Source organism: Amphibalanus amphitrite, unplaced genomic scaffold (assembly GCF_019059575.1).
Source record: "Amphibalanus amphitrite isolate SeventyFive unplaced genomic scaffold, NRLGWU_Aamphi_draft 000071F_arrow, whole genome shotgun sequence".
Classification (NCBI taxonomy): domain Eukaryota; kingdom Metazoa; phylum Arthropoda; class Thecostraca; order Balanomorpha; family Balanidae; genus Amphibalanus; species Amphibalanus amphitrite.
This window is the reverse complement of record NW_024881567.1, coordinates 497,466-517,109: the sequence shown is the minus strand read 5'-3', so window position 1 is coordinate 517,109 and position 19,644 is coordinate 497,466. Positions and strand designations below refer to the sequence as shown.

The window sequence follows — 19,644 nt, the reverse complement described above, 5'->3', positions numbered from 1 at the left end:
GTCAAAGTCTGGTCAGAGTCCCTCAGGTCACGAACTTGGTCAAAGGAGGTCGACTGTCTAACTTACTTTGTTCCGGAGTTATTGACGGAAAACTAATATGGCCCTAGTGACGTCATAAATGACGTCATGCAAGGTTAGCAATGCAAAGGTGTAGCACCGTACCTTGCAGGGAGCACATGTAACCATGATTCCATGTGCTTGAGATAGTTTTAGATCATTCCTGACACTAAAATAACAGTTTCCATATTTCCCTCGTTGACTTATAAAGGTGAGATCACGTGACCGACCTGACCGCATGTGAACTTTAGCAAAAAATCCGAGATATGCAAGTTGTGAGACCTCGGAGTATTCTATACGTCCCCTGTGAACGTCCCTCTGGCAGTGAGGGCGTTGCGAAGTTGCGACATCTGAAGACCGTGCAGAGGTTCACTTATGACGTCATAGGTCAGCGACGTCATAAGTGAGCCTGACCTGACCTGACCTGACCTGAAAATGCGGTTGATTTAACAAGATCCGGCTTGAATCAAAGGTCAAGTATGCCAAGTTTCAGCTCTTTATCGCCGGCGTGTTGTGAGCTACCGCGTTAAAACCTACAAGGGGCAGCACCCCCCCCCCCTCGGCCTCGGGGGGGGGGGCGTGGCTTATGCAGAATTTCCCATTAACTCATGTGCAACACTTCTCAATTTTTTAGGAAACAAAATGTGTTTGAGTTTTCGCGAGACCAGACCGGCCGGATCGCCCACTGTGCATCGCCTGAGGCCTTTCCGGTCACGTGACAGCTTATCCTCCGGTCAATTAGAATGCTTCTGACCCACGAGATAACACTGGCTGGTGTTACTGTCATCACTTGAAATAATATAAGCTAAAATGCAGGCTGATTTGTTCGCTCCCGTCACTATGGAGCTAATAAAGGCTAGACAGCGTATTGCAAAATGTTGCATAACAGCAAATGGCGCAAGTTCGCGCACTTTTTTATTGCTTGGCCGGTTCAATAACATCACAATGCACATTGTGACACACGATTTAGAGCGGGACCTGGGGGAACTCAAAAGATCGGCTTTAACATAGTGAGTGATATTCATTTTAAGCATACAAAATAACTCGATGATATGTTTATTAGGGTGGCCATTTTTTTGCAAAGTACACGGAATCACCGCTCCTAGCCTCGATTCTGATGCATTTTTTCATGCTGATTCCGAATCCGTCGAGAAAAATGAAAAATTCGTAAAAAATTTGACCCCTGGACGTCCTTGAAGTTTTTGGATAAAGTGAAAATATCGACGTCTCACTGTCTAATCGAAAGTTGCGTTGTGTTTAGACTAAAAAGTTCATATGAACGTGAAATATGGTCTGTTGGCGTCACAATGCCGCTAAAACCAGCAATATTACTCATTTGGTTTAGCAACAGCGTTCAATAATATCGGCACCCTTTGGGGCAATCTGCCTCTGATGGCGAGTATCGAACTAATAGTGATACACGTCTGCCTGTAGGTGGCAGCACTGTTCTCCAACCTTTGATTCTTTGATAGGTCATTGTGATATCATCAACACGTTTTATCATCATGTTTTCCTTGCCAAAAGATACAATAACCATTAATCTGATTGTCTGAAAGAAATTTCAAGCATCAGTGTGTCATTTTCCTTTCCTAAATAATGTTTAAAATGAGGTAAAATAAGGTAAAAGCAAACAATGTGAATGAAACGGTAATAGGCCAGGGTAAACACGATTACACAAGGAATCGTGTACGACAGGTTAATTTCGTTCAGTAGCATACACGGGACGGGATGCACCTAGAAGCTCAGCGAGCCCCACCGGCATTTGGTTGGGTCGTAAGACCCTTATGACTTGATTAAACCCAGCTGCCGGCCCGCAGTGATGTCGTTGGAAGATTATGCAATCGTAGACTAGAGCCGATGGCGTTGTGCGGCACTGATGTGTCACGGACCAATAAACCCCATCATTTAACAGGTCACCGGTGAAGTATTATGGTTATGCACTTACTTGCCTGCCCAGCGCATTGGTGGCCAAAATCATGAACTGTCGAACAATAGGCAAGATCGCTAAAGCGTCAGACTCTAACAACTGCACAATCTGAAGGGACCAGCTCGCTGTTTGACAGCGCACCGGAATTAGTTACCGAAATATCCCGAGGATTTGTCCTTCCTCGCAGATCAGCTCGGTGCCAGGCATTAGCACATCGGCCAGTAGCTAGGCAACAGCGGGATACTGGAAAGGACAGGCGAAAAACCGGCAGCGCTGCTCCTCTGCTCTGTGCCGCTGCTCGGCAGAGTGAGACACCCTCCAGTGGGCCTTCTGCCTCGCTACATTTACACTTCCTCTGCGGGAATTCGCTCATTGTGGCTGGCAGTGAATCCGGTATAGTTAGGCGACAGGTCGGGTCCGCTGAAAAACAGCCAGCAAGGCCGTCTCCGACTTGGGCCGCTGTTCTCATGAGGTCAGTGTCTGCAGCGACACGGTCTCCGCGGCGCCGCGGACGGCAGTTTCACACCCTCCAGACAAGCAAGGAAGCGCGTAACCATACATTAACTTCATCGGAGACATGTTTAATGATGGGCTTTATTGGTACGTGATACATATCAGTGAGGTGAGGCACGACGCCATCGCCTCTAGCTTGAGAGTTGAGCTTGCATAATCTTCCAAACACATCACTGCGGGGCGGCAGCTGGGCTGAAGTCAGGTCACAGGGTTTTACGACCACTTGCCGGTGGGGCTCGCCGAACATCTATAGGTGCATCCCCTGCATGACACTAAACGAAATAAGCCTGTCATAAACGATTCCTTGTGTAATCGTTGCTTACATTGCTGGGGCATTGCCGTTTCACCCAGATTGTTTGCTTTTGGTTAGAAAAGCCTTATTTTAGACATTGTTTAGGTAAGGAAAATGACACACTGATGCTTGAAATTTCTTTCAGACAATCAGATTAATGGTTATTGTATCTTTTGGCAAGGACAACATGATGATAAAACGTGTTAATGATATCACAATGACCTATCAAAGAATCAAAGGTTGGGGAACAGTGCTGCCACCTACAGGCAGACGTGTATCACTATTAGTTCGATACTCGCCATCAGAGGCAGATTGCCCCAAAGGGTGCCGATATTATTGAACGCTGTTGCTAAACCAAATGAGTAATATTGCTGGTTTTAGCGGCATTGTGACGCCAACAGACCATATTTCACGTTCATATAAACTTTTTAGTCTAAACACAACGCAACTTTCGATTAGACAGTGAGATGTCGATATTTTCACTTTATCCAAAAACTTCAAGGACGTCCAGGGGTCAAATTTTTTACGAATTTTTCATTTTTCTCGACGGATTCGGAATCAGCATGAAAAAATGCATCAGAATCGAGGCTAGGAGCGGTGATTCCGTGTACTTTGCAAAAAAATGGCCACCCTAATGTTTATCTCTCATGCTGCTAAACGATTTTCGCAACCTCATTTTTCGTTGCGCGGAATTGATCGTTGCATGTCACAGAACAACTCATAAAACCATTTTCGTGTAAAACTCACGCACATAGGATCCCCATGGCATCTACTTTTACTCTTCAAACACCCGAAAACTATGACTTGTCTACGGCCTAAGAAATATTTGTGTTTGAAGCCCCTTTCACCCTATACCAAGTTGTTGCATGACCGGTCAATGGCCATTTATATAATGTATGGACATTTTGTAGTCGATTGGTATGCTTTTTGTTTTCATAAAAGCAAAATAATTTTTTGGCTCCGTAAGAGGCTAGACCGGCCCGAACGCCTACAGTGCGCCGGGAGCCACGCTGCTGCCGCGTACTCCAGGGCGCCCCGAACGTATCCGTTGGCAACGGTCCGTAGTTGCGCCTCCTGGAGGCCCCAGCTGCGACCGGTCAGCTTCCTCAGCTGAGCCGTCCTGGGCTTCACTTTCCGGCGCAGGTTCTTGCAGTGTTCCCCGAAGTGCAGGAGTCGCAGCCCGACGTCGCAGCCCGGGCCGGCCGGCTACTCGCGGGTCCAGCGGGGATGGGGCTTGTTTGGCGAGGAACGGAGCCAGGAAAACCATCACACATTCGAATACAGAAAATAACTCAGAATTCGCTCCCTGCACACCCGCTTCCTCCCTGACGTGGGCCGCTTTATTCGCTCTTTTACATACAGCTGTTGAGCAGCTCCGGGACACCCTCTAGTTTCTTTGGTATTTTACTCTTGTCTGTTCCGAGAACAAACCGCAGCAGAACACACGCTGTGTTTTCAACCTTTCGGTTCGTTTTCTGAGCGTAGACAGCGAATGAAGCGGCCCACGTCAGGAGCTGTTCTACCTTTGTGGTACCACAAAGTCTGCATACTTCAATGCCCTCCACGAAGAGTGCATCGTCGCACACGCTGGGGCCTCTCTCGTTGGGGGAGACCGTGTAAATTTGGTCTTCCTCTTGGAACATCGCCAGAAGGTGCCCGGCCGCTTCATCTGCAAAGTGAAACAACACAAATTAAATGTTGGCCTGATTGACAAGGGAGTGATTGAGGGACGGCAGAAAAGTAGCAGGCGGGAGGAGGGCGGGTGGTGAGCGTGAGAGGGAGGGGGGGGGGTAAAGGCAGTGGGTGGCATGAGACGTTTCGAAGCAAGATAAGCTTTTTTTCTCTTTTTCTATTTCTCTGAAACAGTGCCAGCTGCGATAGTGAAATTTTAACACAAAATCAATCACGTACATGTACAAACAAGAGCATGGAACGGTATGCATGCTAGGCGCGCATCTTCGTGGGGGTTCACCGAAGAACGCTGAGCTGTTAAGTGCTGTAACCTGGCGGCGCGCCGCATGCCGATGGGGATACCGCTGCTGCCGCAGGTGACAGGTCGAGAAGCTGACCTGCCCTGGTTCGAAGCAGCGGTTCGGCCGAAGTGAGGAGGGTGGCGTGGCAGGCGTCCGTACCAGCCGCGCGTTGGTGGTACTTAGCAGCGTTTTTTTTTTTTAAGCGTGGCACCATGAACATACAGCGAATCGATTCCGGCTAGTGCAATTAGCGATATCTTCGAACAAAATCGTCCAAAATAAAGGATGAAAGAGTATCTGCTCGTACTTACCTAGGGTGCATTTTAGTTTCTGCTGCAGTGGCAGCAATATTTCTCCGAACCTCTCGATAGACCTTTTGAAAAGGTCATCGCCGCCGCCGGGAGATGCATCACCTTTGAGTCGGGCCAGTTCAGCCCAGAGCTGAAAATGGTGGATCTTGATAAACCATCATGCATTCCATAGAAACAATCGCGAAATGTAACACGAGAAGCAGGTTGTTATTTTCTACAAAGAAACTGTGTGCTAGCAATGGCACTGTTCAGAAAGCCAATTGGTGCGCGATATTCTGACCAGTGTCTTCCTTTCACCCGAGCGGGAAATGGCACGTTGGCGGCAAGATTACAAAGTTAAAGCACACCCCATAGCCGAACACGAGTCGCCCGCTAAGTTATTGACTGCAGCTGACGAAACTACTGGCACTGGTCTCAGATCGTCCCGCCAGGATCGCCAGTGATAAAACCAGTGATAAAAGCGTCAAAGTGACTCAAAACACGCTCTCACTTCCGGCTGTGTCAAATGATCAGTATCTCGCCACGCACTGCACTGGCACTGGGAGGGCACACTGGATATTGAATAGGATTGCAAGTCCCATACACGCACCTGACGCTTCGAGAGGAGAAGCGGATACCGGTCGAGCAGACTTCTCAATGTCTGCTTTCGCGACCCGATCAGCTGGTGTGGTGCCGACGGTCAGCCAGGGTGTCAGACATGGCTTTAGCCACCTGAAGACAAACAAATTACATGTTTTACAATGCAATGCAGATAGGGAACGAGAAACTCAAATGCAACTACCACCTACTCAGCTTCCGAGTTATGTCGATGACCATTAACTATTCATGCATTGATGTGACCGTGGACCCATTATACCCCAGGCTTGGCAACACCATGCTGGGCAATACTGACGCGAAAAGCAAGAAAAGCGTAACTGACATACGCAACAATTTTACACTCAACATGTAAAATGCAGTCCCGTTGGGTGTCAGTGTTTTTCTCGCTTTTCACGGCAGAATACTACTCATTGCCATTTACTTATAATCAATAGCGATCGTTTACCCATAGAGCCATGCCCATCTCACGGTTGTGCTCGACTCAAAACTGTCTTGTGTAAAAAAGGTGACAGTCTACCTTTAAGGATGAAACGCGGGTAGGTCAGCTCTAGGTCGGCTCAAGTGAAAACTGTCTTGTGTGAAAAGGTGACAGTGCTTCTTCAGAATCAGGGTTAAGTTTATCTAGAACAGTTAAGTGTTCAGTTGAGACAGAGATCGGTGACCCTGGATTGTCACGTGTGTTAGAGTTAACCCGGCAGTTGCTGGGGTATTTCGCCACCCACCGTTTGCTGGGGAGGGGCGTTAAACGCCCCCAGCCGATAACTCGAGAACCAATAGGCGCAGCGGAACGCACGAGGCGGCAAACGAAAGAACGCGACGAGACGCTTCAGATGAGTACTTTAAAGTTGAATTTTGAGGTCACAGGTCGGGTCAAGGTCAGGTCAAACACCTGAAATCGGGCTTTCAATAGCATGGACTTCAGGACTTCGCAATGAGCGCCTCTCGTCATAAACTCTGTCAAAATGGTGCACAATCCATCATATAAGGCCTACAAGAGTGTCAGCCCCATGTAGGGGTCAGTCAAGCATAGGTCAGGGTCAAGGTCAGGTCAACCGGGTAGGCACATATCCCCAAAAATCAAAACTGATATTCGCAGCCTGTGACACATGTTTTATGGGTAATTTGATGCGTAGAACACGATGGTGACATTCATTTTATCATATGTGTACGTGTTTGGCTCAAAAAGTTCAATTTAAGAAATGCATGTATCATGGTCGTGAAGTAGTTACGAGAAATTGCCAAGATTCAGATCAAGATTTTGGCAAATGTGAAACGATAATCAATAATCGAAGATAGCCATTGGATTGTTCATGGTATTGGCAGTCTAATGCCGTTTACGGCATGTCTGTATGTCTATTCTGTGATTTTATATGATTTTTTGAACATATACCGTTTTTGGTCGAAAACTCAGAAATCATGACGTCACTAAAACCTCGATATCTCAAAATTTTTCCAACCGATTTTTTTGAAATTTTGTCACAATAGACTTCAATCAATTCCCCACAGGTACCCAAAATTTGGCGCGCCTGCGGCGCGCCGTTTTTATGCTATGGCCCGGCGAAAAAAGTGGGGGCGTTTAACGCCCCCCCCCCCAGCAACTCGCGGGTTAAGGCAGCCCGAAAAAAAAAAATAAACGAGGCACAACCTTGGCCCATTTCTGTTCAAAGGCGTGATGTTGAAACTAACACCTAACGATATTTTTTGGGCATATGATTACACACCTCTTCCTGCTCCATCAACTGTCCTTCGTCCTTCATCTTCCGTACAGTAGCTTCCATGTGGACGAGGTTGACGTGCGACTTGGGCGGCAGGTAGTTCACCATCGGTGTAGTTCGCTTTCTGCTGGTGACGCTTTCGGAAAGGGACCTCTTCCTTGAGTTCTTGAACTTGTTTTTGATCGACTCTTTCACGAACTTCTGTGGATATACCCGGAAGAACCATTCGTGGCAATCAAATATCACTTGACAAACCCGTACATCAGTTGTTATTTGCGATGTTCACAAATACTGGGTCATAGTTGGATTCGGACGAAGTCAGTATTTTTAGACAGTCGTTTAGTTCGATTTCAAGTGTTGTGTCGACCTAAACCCCGGCTGGGACGACCTGGGTCACGGTATCCACATCGCCACCAGCACTATCACCGCCATCATCATCATCATCATCATCATCAGCAGCAGCAGCAGCAGCAGCAGCAGCAGCAGCAGCAGCAGCAGCAGCAGCATACACCTCTGGCACCCCTCGTATGACATGTGGGCACGGCAAAAGTTTTGATACACACTTTTTGTATTAAATAGAGGCAAATTCGTCCACTTCGCGGCCAAATTTTGCTTTTTCGTTGAACTGATTTTTCCTGCGAATGGTTTCATTATTTTGTCCCGTGGCGCTGAAAGAATGAGGTGAATCACCACCGCACAACTAAAGAAAAAGCTAGGCGGGGTTCTTGGGTGGGGCATAACAGATTTTGAAACATTCGTGGGCTGCCTTAACTCCGACTCATGTGACAATCCAGGTCACCGATCTAGAGTTTTAACAGGTCTGTTGATCCCCTCCTAGCGTTTGGAATGGTACATCTGCTATTCGATGGATTCGTGTTCACACGCTGTTCAATCAGTACCTACAGTTTAACCCGCGCCCTGCTGGGGGGGGGGGGGTTTGAACACCCCCCCCTTGCGGTTTTTCGCAAATATCTTCCGCGCCGCCGTTTTTGAGATATTTGCGAAAAACGAAAGATATTTGCGAAAGATATTTTTGAGATAACGGCGGCGCGGAGCGCCGCCGTTTTTGGTACACCTTATCATACATCAATTCTACACATGTTGTGAAAATTTCAGACCAAGGTCATTCAAGGTCAGGTCACCAGGTCACATGAAGTGACCTCACCTCATAAAAAGTTTCAATGTCTGTCATAGCTACACCGAGTGACCGATCGCTTTGAAACTTTCAGCGATTGCTAAGAGTAATAGCATGTACAAAATATATGTCTCAGAATTTTGATATCGATGACCTAAGGTCAGGTCAATTTTGCGACCTCCCCATTATAAGTCAATGGGAGAAAATTGAAATGCGCCTCCTTTGGACGAAAGACATTATAAACACTCCCAAACACTGAATTACAAGTGGTTTAGACACACTGAACATGAAAATGGTGTCCGTGACCCCTGTTTATGCCCTGAGGTCATCTTAGGTCACGAATGGTATCCAACAGTTTTTCGCAAATAACTTTTGATAGAGGCATGCTAGAGCGATGAAAACACCTTAGATGTGTTCAGCTCGACGATACGGATCGACTGATATGCAACATGACCCTTTCCGGTCAGGTCATGACCTTGACCTAAGGTCAAATTTTCAAGCTGAACTTTCAAGGTCAAGTTATAGTTCATTCGATGCGTCTTGACGAGAGGAACACGATGCCGGTAAAAGTAAGCTCGTACAAGGCTTGGGTCAAAAGTTATTGCAGAAAAACTGTTTCCGAAAAAATCGTCTATTTTTGCAGTTTTTGCCCCCTGCAGGCAAAACCGTTGACGTTAGGTCAAATCTGAGAGAATTAATCAGAAAGGGCGTTAATAGGGCTATCGAATGCGGTTTTCCGCGGCGCTGTCGCTCTATTGGTTCCTGAGTTATGCGTTGGCGTCTTGGAAATTGTCGACATTCGACCTGAAAATCGGCGAAATTTTGCCTTCAATGACCTCTGGTGACCTGACCTTTGACCTGACCAAAAAATTGACCGAAGTGATTTCCTCATTATTTTTGACGCTCTTTCGAACGCCGCCTTCCGCGTGTCGCTACGTGGCCCAGGAGCCGAGTTAGAAGGGGGGGGGGTGTTCAAACACCCCCCCCCCAGCAGGGCGTGGAAATCCAGGACCCCCAGCTGGGCGCGGGTTAAGGCTCGACATTGTGTTGTCTACGATTAGACAGCTGATAACTCATTCCCGTACGTCGTAACTATAATGACCTTTGCTTATTGTCACATGTGCGCCGCATTCGCGTTTGTTATCGACGCCTGTTTGCAGGTCAGCCCACTACAGTTGTTATACATATCGAAAAACCGCTAAACTTTTCGTCGAAAAAGGCACTATTCCAGGCCCATTTTTGATTTTTTTGGCGATATTAGGTAAAAACAAAAGCTTCTTATCCTAGGAAAAATAAAATGGGAAATCTTTCAAAGGTGGTACACTACCTTTAACATTTTTCGAGCAATTTATATCAACTCGCCACCCCGTATCAACTCACCCCGGTTTACGGTATTTAAGGGCCCTCTGAGTACACGACAGGGCCCTCTGAGCGCATGAAGGGCTCCCTGATCGCCTGGCGGGGCCCTCTGAGCTACAGAAGAAACTATCTGACCATATAAAGGACCCCTGAACGTTTAGCAGGACTCTCTAACCGACAGAATGGTCCTCTGAACGCATTAAGGGCCCCTGAACGTTTGACGGGTCCCTATGAGCTACAGAAAACCCTTTACGTACACGACGGGGCCTCTCCTCTGAGCGCAGGCAGGGGCTCCTGATTGTTTGACGAGGCCCTCTAAGCCAAAGAAAGAAAATATGAATACACGACAGGGCCCTCTAAGCGCATGAAGAGGCCCTTAATCGCACGTGACGGGCCCTTTGAGCTACAAGAAAACTCTGAGCATATAAAGGGCCCCTGAACGCCTGACGGGGCTCTCTGAACGACAAAAAAGGCCCTCAGCGCTTAAAGGGCCCCTAAACGCTTGACGATCGTCCTATGAACTACAGAAAAGCCCTGAGTACACGAGAGGGCCCTCTAAACGCATGAAAGGGCCCCTGATTCCGTGACGAGGGCCCTCTGAGCACATGATCAAGGCCATGATTGCTTGACGGGGCCCTTTAAAGGTAGTGTGCCAGCTTTCCTGGACCGTATGGAGATAATGGCCCAGATAAGGAGAACCGGATTTTTAGAACTCATCCATACCTTCAAAACTCATGGAAACGTCTTAAATTCTTCAAATTTTGAGTACCCCAGTGCGAAATTCGCCCCGACGGGTTGTCGGTCGTACCCCAACCACATTTCACACCACTATGAACAATAAATGCACACATTGAAATCGCTATTACCGATAGGCCCATCCAATCAAGTTTCGATAAACCCGTTCATCATAATCTCCTGCGGTTTCGAACACACCTGTTAGGTGGTGCGGTAGACCGCACCCAAAGCCAGGGCCCCGGTAACGTGAGGTAGCCGAGTCGGGGCGGCGTGCGCTGACCCAAGCCGGGGCCGCGCGTCCTCCCGGTGTCATGTGATAGCCCGGGGCTGCCCGGGGATGCGGTAGACCGCGCCCAAAGCCGCGGCCCCGGCTTGGGTCAGCGCACGCTGCCCCGACTCGGCTACCTCACGTTACCGGGGCCCTGGCTTTGGGCGCGGTCTACCGCAGGTGGCTTCTGCTCATACTTTGTGGTGCGGTGGTGGTGCGTCGGGCCGCGCGCTCTAACTTCGGCCAAGAAAAATGCGTCAACCGATCATTGTCATTTCTGCCACTTTCATGTGTTGATATGGGGTCATACTCATAACTTTAGAGACGGCTGTTTCATATCAATTATTTTACATAAAATAATATTTCAAACCATAAATTAATGTTCGACAGCCAAATTAAATAAACAATACCAATACAGGCTTACAATTTAAATTTGACATTGTGTTGTCTACGATTAGACAGCTGATAACTCATTCCCGTACGTCGTAACTCTATAAGGACCTTTGCTTATTGTCACATGTGCGCCGCATTCGCGATTGTTGCCGACGCCTGTTTGCAGGTCTGCCCACTACAGTTGTTATACATATCGAAAAACCGATAAACTTTTAGGCGAAAAAAAAAACACTTTTTTAGGCCCATTTTTGAATTTTTTGCGATATTAGGTAAAAACAGAAGCTTTTTATCCTAGGAAAAATAAAATGGGAAATCATTGGAAAGTGGCACACTACCTTTAAGCAACATAAAGGCCCTATGGCTTATGAGTACACGACAGGGCCCTCTAAGCGCATGAAGATACCCCTGATCGCGTGTGACGGGCCCTCTGAGCTACAAGAAAACTCTCTGAGCATTTAAAGGGTCCCCTGAACGTCTGACAGGCCTCTCTGAGCGACAGAAAGGCTCCCAACGCATAAAGGGCCCCTGTACGCTTGACTGACGAGGGCCCATGAGCTACAGAAAACCCTGAGTACACGAGAGGGCCCTTTAAACTCATGAAGGCGCCCTGATTCATTGACGGGGCCCTCTGAGCACATTATAAGGGTCCCTATTCACTTGACGGGAGGGGCTGTAACCTACAAAAAGGCCCTCTGAATACAGGTCAGACAGGCCTTCAAAGGGCCCTACCGATCTGTAGGGGCCTGTTATATCTTTCAATATTGTCCATTTGTTGGCGTTAGTCATTTGACCACTGCTAAAACCTATTTAACGGTTTAACCCTCGCATGTGTGCGGCGTTTGCCAGCTTCTAATGTGTAGGGGGGGGGGGCGGTTGGACCCCCCCCCCCTACACATTGCCGTTTGGCCCCTGATCGAGCTAGAGCTTCGCGGAAAAAACGTGCGTGTTGCCCGTGACGAGAGGAAGCCGATGATACCCCATTTTAAGGTCCTAGGTCATTGGTTGACCTTCCAGGTCAGGTCAATGTCCCAAAGTCGGGAAAATCGGGACCTGTTAGAAAGTCGTTAAGTGTGGCTGCTAAGGGTTTTTTTTTCGGGGTGCTGATCACGAATATCGTGTTAGTTTTGATCATAGATGATGTCTTCATGCATTTAGACCAGGTCGGGTCAGGTCAGGTCAGGTCAACCAGTAGGGGTCGTGACGGGATTTCGTAGTACGTGTCAACCGTCTCTGACAGCTTCGTAACATGTTCGAAGGCACCAAAACTACTTCGTAAATGTTCAAATGGTTGCTAAATTCGAATTCAGCTAAAAAAACTAGCCTAGAAACATGTAAAGCTCAAAGAGGTGAACCGAGGTCACCAAAGGTCGGTGACCTGACCTGACCTTCGGTGACCTTGACATCCACCCAAATGCATGGGAGCGACATCAAATCTCATGTTTGAGCGTTTGAAAACCACGAGAAGCTTGCAAACGCGCGGTTAATGCGAGCCGACATACGCCGAATCGCGATTCCGGCCAAACATGGCCTCGAGAAATATGTCACAGGTCAAAGGTCACTTGGGTCAGGGTCATGAAATTTTCAGAGGAGGTGTAAAGTTGATCAACTCGAAGGAAATGAAGGTTTCGCGTCGCGATCGGCCGCTTTTTGCGCGAGTTATTCGCGAAAAACCATGGGGGGTTCCATCCGACCCCCCCCCCACATGCGAGGGTTAAGAGGGCCATGGCACGACTACGAAAAAAAATCTTGAAAATGTTCAGACTGGCTTTTTCTCCGACTTTTCTTCGACGACTTTTCTCCGACGGTTCTCCGACCGATTAATGTATGGGGTAAAAGTTTAAAACGCTCCAGTAGCCCATGGGATGTTTACCTATGTGTTGTTCGTACCATCCACTTCCTAATATTCTCTCTCTCTCTCTCTCTCTCTCTCTCTCTCTCTCTCTCTCTCTCTCTCTCTCTCTCTCTCTCTCTCTCTCTCTCTCTCTCTCTCTCTCTCTCTCTCTCTCTTCTCTCTCTCTCTCCCACTCTCTCTCTCTCCCACTCTCTCTCTCTCTCACTCTCTCTCTCTCTCTCTCTCTCTCTCCCACTCTCTCTCTCTCGACTCTCTCTGCCACCGGGCACGGCGCCGCCCACCCGTGACCAGCGGCCTCCCGGTGCCGCGTCAGTGACTCGTCGGCCTCCGGGCAGCGTGGACGCCGGCCGCCACACCACCGCGCTGCCAGTCTGAGACGTGCGGTGCGCGCCCGGTAGACAGGTTGAAAACGTTTGTTTGTGCCGCCGCCATAGGTTTTGGTAATTGGTGTGCAGGAGTGAGCGGGCCGCGGTGGTGGGGTCTCAGTCTCGGCTGCAGTGGCTGGTGATTCGGTGCGATCCAGTGATTGTGCGGTGCAGCCAGGGTGTGCGGCGGTGCAGCCAGGGTGTGCGGCGGTGCAGCCAGGGTGTGCGACGGTGCAGACGGAGCTGGTCGGCAGTCCAGAGGCGCGGCGCCACCCAGCCTTACTAACAACGGGTGAGAATAAATAATCTAAGCTGCGTTGCAGCATTGGCGGTGGTATGCGGCGTGTAGGTATGCCGCATTCTTAGTAAAATGCGATCACTGAAATAAAGACACTTAACCGCAATTTATAATATGTTTTCAATGAATAGCAATGCACATTTTCAATGTCAATTGCTTTGATCAGAAGATATTTAGATTCAAATTCCCATTCTAGAACGCTCATGGGGAGGGGGGGGGTTGCCAGTTGGCAGTTGCCACCCCCCCCCCCCCCGCGCAATTTCGTTCATGCTGGAGATCAAGCTTCGCGGCAAAGACCGAAATATTTTTTTTGGGGGGTGAGGGGAGAGACGAATCCAATGGTACCCAATTTTACCTCATTAGGTCGATCATTGACCTTCCAGGTCAGGTCAAACTAAAAAATGTTGTTGTTTGGGGCCACCTTGCAATATCACGTGCGGTGCCAATCATATACCGATGGCGCTGCCGTTTGTTGTGCCAAGCCAGCTAGAACAGCTCTTTGTTACACTATCCGACTAGGTTTTTACTGCTGTGGTCATTTCAGCCCAAGCTAGGTCAAGGTCAATGATATGTGTTTGCATGTCTGTGTGAGTCTGTGTGTAAACTGATGTGTGCGCCGATTGTTTTGTGTGTCCCTATTACATGTGATCATGATCTGAGAAGCTGTCACCAAAAATGCAGTCAAAAAACTTCACGAAAAGTAGTTTCAGCAAGCCTAAAATGCAATGTTTTTAGATGACCTAGGTTGATCTTGACCCTGACCCTGACCTCTGCACATCGTCAAATAACATGTTCCATGATAGGTGGGAGGTAAGACTAGCAAAAACATACCGAAATCAAGGTGTCAAAAGCTCACAAGACCAGGGGTGCGGAGCCGGAGCCGGAGCTGGAGCCGGAGCGGCCGGAGCCGGCATATTTTCCCGAAGCCGGAGCCGTCAAAAAAGGGAGCGACTCAGGCTCATTTTTTGAAGGGAAAAAAATGATTGACCTAGTTCGGTTTGACAGTACAAGGCAGTAAGACATGTGGTATTCAAAATATGAAAATGGTCTTGTTTTGCAAAAACAGAAGCAATGTGTACCAATTCCATCGTCTTTTTTTCTTCCACTTATTCCACTAATATCTAATTGCATAGGGGATGTATATACTGAGTACTGGAACCGGAACCAGAGCCGGAGGCGCCATTGCATTCCTCGCTTACCAGGATAATTTTCCAGCGCCGGGCAGGGCACCCAAGTGTAGTAGAGTCGGTTTCGACATATGCAAATCTGTTTACGGGCAATTTTGTTTGTATTTGTTTCGTTTGAGTTTTAACCCGCGCCCCACTGGGGTCTGCGTATAACACGCCCTACTGGGGGGGGGGGCTCTTCATAGCCCCCCTCCTAACTCCGAAACTACTGGGCCGATCGTCAAAATTCAAACGGCGTCTGATAGCCCCGGAAAAACTGTCGAGCGAAACCTAGTTTCATTGACCTCGATGTCACCGATGACGTCACAGGTCAGGTCATAGTAAAAATTATTAGCATTTTGGCTTATTCACGTTTTGGGCTCTGGCCGCCGTCTTACAAGTCAGATTAGGCTCATTTTTTGTTCACACACTCGTGAACAGATGCTCTAGATACCCTGAGGGTACCAAACTTGTACTTTGATTTTCAGGTCAAGGTCAGGTCATCACAGGTCACGAAAATATTATATCATGCGTCGGTCACGTGACACATGTTTTATGGTCCATTTAGGCCAGCAATTTACAATTTGCTGTCGTCTGTGTCATTCGAGGTCATTTTGAGTCAAATTTAGCTTGGGTCAGGTCACTTTCAGGTCAAAAAAGGTCAAATTTGAAGTTGAAATTTTTCAACAAAAAAGGTAGGTATCTATTAGATGCAGTTTGAGCTCAGGAACACGATGGTGCTATTTATATTGGCGTACGATGTCAAATACGTGCTGAAAAATTGATTTGAGAAATTGATAATTGTGAATTTTTTGCAATAATGCGTATAACTTGGCCATTTTTGAAGATATTTAGCTAAAACTTGCTAGAGTTAGTCATAATAATGCGTTCTATCACATATATTCTGTTTTTTTTTTTCGAAAAGTCAATTTTTTTTCTGAAAAAAATATAAAAACATAAATTTTGAGTTTTATCATATAAAATTTTCGAAATCTTCAAAATTTTGAAAATCCGATATAGCAGTTTGATAGCGCGATCTATTTTGAGTCTCTAATGCAAAGAAATTGGATCTAGCTTAAAAACTGAGCTCTTGGGAGCGATTGCCGTGGTTCAATGTTTTGCGTCGAAATCGGCCGAACATGACGTCACTCTGACGTCATTTCCGGCCGACCTATGAAAGCTACGAAGTTCATATTTTGACACAAAGTGTCAAATTGATGCAGCCGAAGGTACTGAAAGTTTGGCGTCGATACGTCAAGCGGTTTGGAAGTTATTGCAGAAAAACGGGAGGGGGGCTATGAATAGCCCTCCCCCAGTGGGGCGCGGGTTAACCCTGGCGAGCAGTTCTTACCTTACCTTACCTTACCTTAGTTGGTGCATTGGTTTTTCATGCTTCTATCACGCGCGCTTTTGCTCGTCTCGGCTGGGTAGTGTACTACGTGTACTACGCCCAATGCACGTAGCTCACCCGCTCCGTTTGATTTTCCATCGCTCAGGGCATGGTTGGGAGCTGCCGGCGCTCGGGCTGTTCCCGGACTGATCTGTAGAATTCTTTCGGTCGCCATATATGCCAGGCGCATATTATGGGCCACGGCTCACAGCTAACGTCTCGTAGTTTGCAGTTTGCAGCGCATATTATACATAAAACATCTCACCGACACACCGTTTCCGTCCGGTCTTGCTCGGTTTCATGTGCCCGGTGATTCTGACTTCGGGGGGGGGGGGGGGTATCGACGTTTCTGCTCCTCCGGGTTTGGTCTATCCCATTATCGGCGGCCGTTCGGCTTTAATGCAAAGGTCACAGCTCCCCGCTCCCAGCTCGGTTATATACGTTTAGCTTGCTCGCCCACTGTTCCCGGGGCATTGCTACGTCCCCGATGGATGACAAGTGGCTGGAGGGACATTCTTTGGGAGGGATGACAAGTGTACTACGTGTACTACGCCCAATGCACGTAGCTCACCCGCTCCGTTTGATTTTCCATCCAGACGTCCTCCAGACCAGACGTCCTCTTTCGTCTCCATTTTAGGTTCACACAGTTCCGTTCGGTTTGGTTCACGTGGCAATAGTGCTACTTGTCATGGGGTGCGGTTGGCTGGGTTTTTGGTCTGGAGCTGGAGCCTGGTCCGGGTGCAGGTCGGTCGCCTGGTCCGGGTGCAGGTCGGTCGCCTGGTCCGGGTGCAGGTCGGTCGCCTGCACTGCACGTGTCGTTTCAGGCTGCACCGCTGCACGTCACTGCCACCCGGAGGACGCCATGGTCCCACCGAGACGGCAGGATCAGATGCCGGCTCGCTTTGTTTCGCCGCTGGTTGGTGAGCTCGTGCCGTCGTTGTATGTAATTCCAGTGCGGAGTGCAGCGTTTCCAACAGTCAACTTGACCCGAGTTCCGGGGGGGGGGCTGGGGGAAGGGCGTGGGGAGTCATCTCCTGCAGCCGCGGAGACAATGGCCGGGGGCAGGCCCACTGCCCACTTTGATAGCAGTGCATCTCGTCCGGCGACGCTGCGAAGAGGCCTCGGGTCGCAGCGCAGCGGCGGATCGGTTGTCGCCCCCGAACTCGGCCGGCGCAGCAGGGGACCGGGGGGGGGGGGGGTTCCGCCTGCACCAGGAGTCTCTGTGGGCGAAATCTATACTTTGCACCTCGTGATTGTTCGAATACGTAACGCGGGCTCAGGTTGGCCTTCCGCTCTCGGTTACCCCTAATTCACCAAACTCGCTGCTCGCCTAATTCATCCCACTCACTGCTCACAGCTCTCAGCCCTCAGCTCTTAGCTCACAGTGAACAGCACACAGCTCTCAGCACTCAGCTCTCAGCGTTAATTCTCAGCTCTCAGCTCACAGCTCTCAGCGCACAGCTCTCAGCAATCTGCTCAAGTGCTCACAACTCTCAGCGCACAACGCCCAGCTCTCAGCGCAGCTCACAACGCTGAGCACACAGCTCCCAGCTCTCAGCTCCCAGCTCTCAGCGCCAAGCTCTCAGCGCCAAGCTCTCAGCACCCAGCTCTCAGCGCGCAGCGCCCAGCTCTCAGCGCAGCTCACAGTTCACAGCTCTTAGCACACTGCGCTCAGCTCTCATCGCACACCTCACAGCTCACATCTCTCAGTTACCACTTCACTAAACTGTAAACTGTAGAACTGTAAACCCACGGCTCACAGTTCACAGTTTTCAGACATCAGCTCTCAGCGCCCAGCTCTTAGCGCGCAGCGCCCGGCTCTCAGCACCCAGCTCTCAGCGCAGTTCACAGCTCACAACTCTAGCACACAGCGCCCAGCTCTCAGCGCCAGTGGCGGCGCCACGAATTTTCGACAGTGGGGGCAACCTTGAGGTGACCCGACTGTTGTCTGATACACCAATCTGCAAAATCCATGAGCACCTTGCCCCTAGATGCTGCCATTCAAAACTATAATGGTTTCAGGTTGCATGCATACGTATTGAGCTTAACCCTCGCGGGCCTGGAAGGGGTGGGGGCGTTTTTTGCCTCCCCCTGGCGAATGTTTGCGATACGTCATACCAACTTGGTATTTGGAATTTCAAGGCAAAAATATTTGGTATTTTGTTGGTAACATGAACCCTCGGTAATGTAAAAGAGGTTGTGAATTTGGTTAAAAGTTAGTATTTCCCTCATATTCCTAAATTGGTTTAGTTTTGGTATTTTTCCATGGCTAATGTTGGTATTTGGTTTGGTATCGGTATCTCGATTTGCCGTAATTGACATCATTAGTTGACACGTCTCGTCTAAATGCTTGAAGACATCATCTGAGATCAAAACTAACACAATATTCATGATCAGCACCCCGAAAAACCCCTTAGCAGCCACACTTTACGACTTTCTAACAGATCCCGATTTTCCCGACTTTTGGGTCATTGACCTGAGCTAGAAGGCCAACCAATGACCTAGGACCTTAAAATTGGGTATCCTCGGCTTCCTCTCGTCACGGGCAACACGCTCGTTTTTTCCGCGAAGCTCTAGCTCGATCAGGGGCCAAACGGCAAGGGGGGTCCAACCGACCCCCACCCCCACCCCTAACACATTAGAAGCTGGCAAACGCCACACACATGTGAGGGTTAACATCCATTTTAGCCGGTTTTATGCACCATGCCGTCCTCTGGAACACGTACTTTGAGACCACTACAAAAGTGCCGGTTTTTGCCCTTGACCTTGAAAATTGACCTGAGGTCAAAAAGTTTAGGTGCTTTAGAATCTTCTCGTAGACACCTTTCGTTTGGTACCATTTTTGTTTCCGTAGCTGCCTTATTTACCGAGTTAGACAGGTGGGTGGGGGCTACCCCCGGGCTGCGGTGGTTGCAATACCCCCCCCCCCCCCCGGGCCCGGCCGGGTTAAGGTCGCGAGCAAATAAAACTATAAAATTAGATTGCGAGACACAAACTTTGAAAACCTTATGTTGTTCGTTGAGATGCATAGGCGCGGGAGCCGGGGGGGCAGTGGGGGCAGCTTGCCCCCCCAACTCTGGGGCCGTGGGGGCGGTGCCCCCACAGCTTTGAGACGGAATACCACACTTTTTTTGCAAATGTTTTCTTTTTCTGTTGAAAAAGCCGAGGGGTGAAAAATAAGTGGCCTAAAACCGGTGAGAAAACTAGATTTGGGGGTACCCTAGGTTGATCTCTATTATGGTGTGCCCCCCCAGTCGGAAAGTAGTTCCCGCGCCCCTGTTGAGATGTAAAATGGTGT

At 48.8% G+C, this 19,644-nt stretch overlaps 1 protein-coding gene and 1 long non-coding RNA gene across 3 annotated transcripts in view; one reads left to right on the top strand and one right to left on the bottom strand.

The window, feature by feature from the left end:
- Positions 1-4,208: 4,208 nt before the first annotated feature.
- LOC122379090 lies at positions 4,209-7,601 on the bottom strand. Its single transcript, XR_006256123.1, has 4 exons — positions 7,392-7,601; positions 5,663-5,784; positions 5,074-5,203; positions 4,209-4,458 (listed from the first exon to the last, which is right to left on the bottom strand). It is a non-coding gene; the product is annotated as an uncharacterized LOC122379090 (long non-coding RNA).
- A 5,837-nt stretch (positions 7,602-13,438) lies between these two features.
- The window catches only part of LOC122379089, a 178,139-nt gene continuing 171,933 nt past the window's right edge, over positions 13,439-19,644 (top strand). The window contains exon 1 of one of the 2 annotated variants that reach the window (XM_043361019.1): positions 13,439-13,784. The gene's annotated coding sequence lies outside the window, so the exon portion shown is untranslated. The remainder of the gene's footprint in view (positions 13,785-19,644) is intronic. The other variant, XM_043361020.1, reaches the window with a different exon arrangement.